The following is a 6,551-nucleotide window of genomic DNA, read 5'->3' as shown; positions in this document are numbered from 1 at the left end:
ACAGTACGAGGCATTTTCGTGCAAGGTCTTGCACGACGGTGTCTTGTCCGAACCAATCCCGGTAACTGCTGGAGTGAGACAAGGATGTATTCTATCACCGCTACTTTTTATAATCGTAATGGATGAGATTCTGATTGGATCGATTGACTGTGCACCGAACAGAGGATTGCCGTGGAATCCTTCAACAATGGAGCAACTGAACGACCTTGACCTGGCTGACGATATTGTTTTGCTCGCCCAAACACAACCAAATATGCAGAGCAAACTCGACGACCTCACCGAAAGTTCCAAGGCAGAAGGTCTAAAAGTCAATGTCGGAAAGACCAAGTCGATGGAGATCAACACAGCGAATCCCTCCAGTTTCATGGTAGCTGGGCAACAAGTTGAGAAAGTGGAGTGCTTCCAGTATCTTGGTAGCCAGATAACGCCTGATAGTGGTACCAGGAAAGACATCGAAACCCGGATCAGAAAGGCCCGATTTGCGTTTGCGAGTCTCCGAAACATCTGGCAGTCACGCCAGATCTCTCTACGAACGAAAATCCGAATCTTCAACTCAAACGTCAAATCCGTATTGCTGTACGGGTGCGAAACTTGGTGCACATATGCGGTAACGACGCGAAAACTGCAAGTATTTGTAAACCGCTGCCTGTGGAATATCATCCGCGCTTGGTGCCCTGGCAACTGGATCTCGAATGAGGAACTGCATCGCCGGTGTCATCAAAGGGCGCTAGAAATCGAGATTCGGGAACGTAAGTGGCGGCGAAGCCTAGCCGCTGAAATCCGAACTGTCGACGAGAATCTTGACTGGGACCAAGTGAAGACGCTGGCTCCGCATCGTCAACAGTTGAGGTCTTTTACCACGGCCCTATGCACCGGAGGATCGGCGCGGGATCATTAAGTAAGTAAGTAAGTAAGTATAACGTTGCATCCGTCTGGCTTTTATCAGACGAAATGTCATGCATTCTTTTATGTGTGATTCTCGAACGAAATTTTTTGTCAAGGTCAGGAGCATGCAAAGTTTTTTTTTTTTTTTTATATATAATTCTTTATTTGAAACGGCTCATACCTTCAGGTTTTAAGGAGCCAAACTCGTTTTTGTTTTTACAATTGTTTGCTTAGCTTAACACTTTGAGTTTACAGAAAAAGATGATAGAAAGGGAAATTTGAAAATAAAAAGAATTATAGACGGAGATCGATAGCTTTTAGAAAAAGGTAAATTTCGAACATGTAGTCCAAGTCTAGCACAGCTAGCACGTCTCTCACTGGAACGTTAGGTGGTTTTCCTCGGGCCCGAAGGGAGTCTAATAAATTCGTTCTGGCGACAAGATGGACCTCACACGACCAGACAATATGCTCGATGTCATGGTAACCTTGGCCGCAACTACACAAATTGCTGCCAGCAATGTCAAAACGATAGAGTACCGCGTCTAAGGAAAAATGATTGGACATGAGACGGGAAAATATACAAATAAAATCCCGACTCAAGTTCAATCTATTAAACCAGGGTTTAAGGCTTACCTTTGGGATAATCGAGTGTAGCCACCGACCCAACTCACCCTCGTCCCATTTGCGCTGCCAGTTGACAAGAGAATTTCTCCTAACTAAAAAGAAAAACTCGTTGAAGACGATCTCACGCTGATACGTGTCGCTTTCTGTCGCCCCCACCTTTGCCAGAGAGTCTGCCTTCTCATTACCCACTATCGAGCAATGGGAGGGAACCCAAACAAAGGTGATGGAGAAGCGACTTCTTGTTAAAGCACTCAAAATATCCCGTATCTTCTCAAGGAAGAACGGTGAGTTGTTCCCGGTCTTATTGAGCGGATTGCTTCAACAGAGCTGAGACTATCTGTTACGATATAGTAGTGTCCCGCAGGCCGTGAAGCGATGGTGTCCAAAGCCCAAAAAATTGCTGCTAACTCTGCTATATACACAGAGCATGGTGACTGGAGATTATAAGATGCGCTGAACATTTCGTTGAACACTCCAAATCCTGTTGATTCCTCTATAAGTGAACCATCGGTAAAGTACATTTTATCAGCATCGATGTGTCTATATTTAGCATCGAAAATTCTGGGAATCAGAAGTGGGCGGTGGGAGTCCGGTATTCCACGAATTTCTTGCTGAATAGACAAATCAAACTGGACAGAAGAGTTGTCGTAGTCTGGGATATAAACACGAGTTGGAGAATACGAAGAAGGATTTACCTGCATGGACATGAAGACATGGTATATAGACATAAATCTGGTTTGAAAATTTTGCTCAAGTAGTCTTTCGAAATTTACAATCACCAATGGGTTCAAGACCTCACACCTGATGAGGAATCGGAGTGATAATAAATTAAATCGATCTTTTAGTGGGAGTATTCCTGCTAAAACTTCAAGACTCATGTTGTGCGTTGAGGGCATACAACCCAAAGCGATGCGAAGGCAACGGTATTGGATACGCTCGAGTTTTATGAGATGAGTTTTGGCAGCCGACTGGAAACAGAAGCTACCATATTCCATCACTGAGAGAATAGTTGTTCGATACAATTTTAAAAGATCTTCTGGGTGAGCTCCCCACCAGGTGCCAGTGATTGATCGGAGAAAATTGATTCTTTGTTGGCATTTTCCTTTCAGATACTCAATTTGGGCTCTCCCGGTGCACTTGGAATCAAACCAAACCCCAAGATACTTAAAACACCTCGATTGAATGATCGTCCTGCCTAGGAGTTGAAGCTTAGGCTGAGCAGGTCTACGTTTCTTAGAGAAAACAACCATCTCCGTTTTCTGTGGAGAAAACTCAATCCCAAGCCCCAAAGCCCAGGTTGACAATCTGTCTAAAGTATCTTGTAAAGGTCTGTGCAGATGAGACTCAGTAGATCCTGTTACAGATACCACGCCGTCATCTGCAAGTTGTCTTAGAGTGCAGCCTTCAGAGAGACAACTGTCGATGTCACTTACGTAAAAGTTGTACAAAAGTGGACTCAAACATGAACCCTGCGGGAGGCCCATGTAAGAGGTTCTTCTAACTGCAATATCACCGTGAGCAAAATTCAGATGTTTCTCACAAAACAAGCTGTATAAGATGTTGTTCAATAGAGGAGGCAGACCTCGGGAGTGCAACTTGTCTGACAACACCTCTATTGAGACTGCATCAAAAGCTCCCTTTATGTCTAGAAACACTGAAGCCATTTGCTCACGTTTTGCGTACGCCATTTGTATCTCTGAAGACAGCAAAGCAAGACAATCGTTTGTTCCCTTGCCCCTTCGAAATCCAAATTGAGTATCTGAAAGGAGGCCATTTGTTTCTACCCATTTATCCAAACGAAACAAAATCATTTTCTCCATCAATTTCCGAATGCAAGACAACATCGCTATTGGACGGTATGAATTTAAATCGGACGCAGGTTTCCCAGGTTTTCGGATAGCAATAACTCTCACTTGTCTGAAATCTTCGGGAACAATGTTATGCTCCAAGAATTGATTAAATAAATTCAACAAGCGAAATTTGGCGGCATCCGGAAGGTTTTTCAACAAGTTGAATTTTATTTTATCAATTCCCGGAGCTGTGTTGTTACAAGAAAGGAGAGCAAGTGAGAATTCTACCATCGAAAAGCCGCAATCTAGATCGCATCTATTCGGCGGCACATTTCTTATGATTTTTTGCACAGGTGTGGAATCTGGACAAATTTTCCGCGCGAAATTAAATATCCATTTATGCGAATGTTCTTCACTTTCGTTCGTGGAAGAACGATTACGCATGCTCCGTGCTACATTCCATAAAGTGCTTAAGGATGTTTCCCGCGACTAACCTCCCACAAAATTACGCCAATGCGCACGTTTTTGCCTTTCTAACAGAAAGGTTTGGTTATCGGTCGATTGGGGAGATCATTAATTATGGGTCTTAGGCATACCTTTATAGGTACCTATCGACTCAGCTCGACGAGTTCTGTTGATGTCCGTGGATTTGTATGTGCCATTTTAAAAATGTCAAGAACGTTTTTGCGAAACTGGGCTGCGCAATTAAAATGATTTTAGTCTCAAAAGAATGCATTTTTTTTCCTACACAACCCTTTCAAAAACGGGAAAAAAACAAAATAGTTGAAACCGTTTTCTTTACGAAATACATATCATACTTATTATGGCATAAAAAAAAGTTGCTAGTGGCGCCTCGAAGCAGCAGCACCAGCAATCATTTATAAATTAGAGATAATCAAAATAAAAAATTAAAATTTACTGACTCGAGAATTGAACCGAAACCCTTCAGATCCAAAGTTGCAAGCGCTATCCAATAAACCATCGGCACGCTTGATAAAGAGCGGCTCAAACTCAAATAGGTAAAAGGCATTACTAAGACGCACCGTGGTCTGGACAGTTTCTCAGTCTGCTGGGGCAAATACGGCAACAGTGTTTATATCTTACACTTCTTGCTTTTCAATGCAGCAAATGGCGGATGGGCGTTTCCTTCAGAGTCCGCCATGCCTATTAGACACTATAATTTCATATATGAAATTATAGTGTCTATAGCCATGCCGGGTGTCAACAAAATGCAGAGCCGTACAGAAAACTGCGTTGGGGGGGAATTTATATGAAGATCTTATGACCCTCGTTTTTTTTACCCGCGTTGAAGAATGAATTTATGTTTTTTTTTTCATTTCTACATACTCATACATAATTTAGATTCAATTTCAGATGCAGAATTCAGATTCAGTTTTCAAATTCAGGATACAGGTTTAGGAATCAGAATTCAGGATTCAGAATTCAAAATTCAGATTCAGAACTCATATTCAGATTCAGAATTTAGATTCAGAATTCATATTCAGAATTCAGATTAAGAATTCAGATTCAGAATTCAGATTCAGAATTCAGATTCAGAATTCAGATTCAGATTCAGAATTCAGATTCAGAATTCAGATTCAGAATTCAGATTCAGAATTCAGATTCAGAATTCAGATTCAGAATTCAGATTCAGAATTCAGATTCAGAATTCAGATTCAGAATTCAGATTCAGAATTCAGATTCAGAATTCAGATTCAGAATTCAGATTCAGAATTCAGATTCAGAATTCAGATTCAGAATTCAGATTCAGAATTCAGATTCAGAATTCAGATTCAGAATTCAGATTCAGAATTCAGATTCAGAATTCAGATTCAGAATTCAGATTCAGAATTCAGATTCAGAATTCAGATTCAGAATTCAGATTCAGAATTCAGATTCAGAATTCAGATTCAGAATTCAGATTCAGAATTCAGATTCAGAATTCAGATTCAGAATTCAGATTCAGAATTCAGATTCAGAATTCAGATTCAGAATTCAGATTCAGAATTCAGATTCAGAATTCAGATTCAGAATTCAGATTCAGAATTCAGATTCAGAATTCAGATTCAGAATTCAGATTCAGAATTCAGATTCAGAATTCAGATTCAGAATTCAGATTCAGAATTCAGATTCAGAATTCAGATTCAGAATTCAGATTCAGAATTCAGATTCAGAATTCAGATTCAGAATTCAGATTCAGAATTCAGATTCAGAATTCAGATTCAGAATTCAGATTCAGAATTCAGATTCAGAATTCAGATTCAGAATTCAGATTCAGAATTTATGTAAATTTATTTTCGGCATATCGGTGAAAAATTTAGTTTCATGGAGAAAGAATATCAGAATTAAAAATTGATGAAGCTGGTTGTTGCGAGGTAAAGTATGGTGTACGTTAATAAATTTTCCTTGCAAAAATGTTCTTTCGCTCTTTTCATCATCCGTAAAATTTCTCCTAACTTTATCAATTTTCAATTCTGGAATTGTTTCTCCAAGAATACCAATTTTCACAGTTTTTGATAAATTTGCGATGACTTAAAGATCATTACGCATGAAAACACGATTTTGTTTTGTGAAAACCTTTTTTCACATTTTTTCTGAAATTAAGTTTGCTGCATACTTTTAGGGGTAAAACCATACTACTAAAAGTTGTAAAATCCGAAATCATAAAAAAAAATTTTGGATGAAAGAAATTTCAATGTTGAAAACCGCGTGATGCAAAACAATCAAAATGAGATTCAGATTCAGAATTCAGATTCAGAATTCAGATTCAGAATTCAGATTCAGAATTCAGATTCAGAATTCAGATTCAGAATTCAGATTCAGAATTCAGATTCAGAATTCAGATTCAGAATTCAGATTCAGAATTCAGGTTCAGAATTCAGATTCAGAATTCAGATACAGAATTCAGATTCAGAATTCAGATTCAGGATTCAGATTCAGAATTCAGATTCAGAATTCAGATTCAGAATTCAGAATTCAGATTCAGAATTCAGATTCAGAATTCAGATTCAGAATTCAGATTCAGAATTCAGATTCAGAATTCAGATTCAGAATTCAGATTCAGAATTCAGATTCAGAATTCAGATTCAGAATTCAGATTCAGAATTTAGATTCAGAATTCAGATTCAGAATTCAGATTCAGAATTCAGATTCAGAATTTAGATTCAGAATTCAGATTCAGAATTCAGATTCAGAATTCAGATTCAGAATTCAGATTCAGAATTCAGATTCAGAATTCAGATTCAGAATTCA

Source organism: Uranotaenia lowii, chromosome 2 (assembly GCF_029784155.1).
Source record: "Uranotaenia lowii strain MFRU-FL chromosome 2, ASM2978415v1, whole genome shotgun sequence".
NCBI classification, from domain to species: Eukaryota; Metazoa; Arthropoda; class Insecta; order Diptera; family Culicidae; genus Uranotaenia; species Uranotaenia lowii.
Note: the sequence above shows the minus strand (reverse complement) of the source record.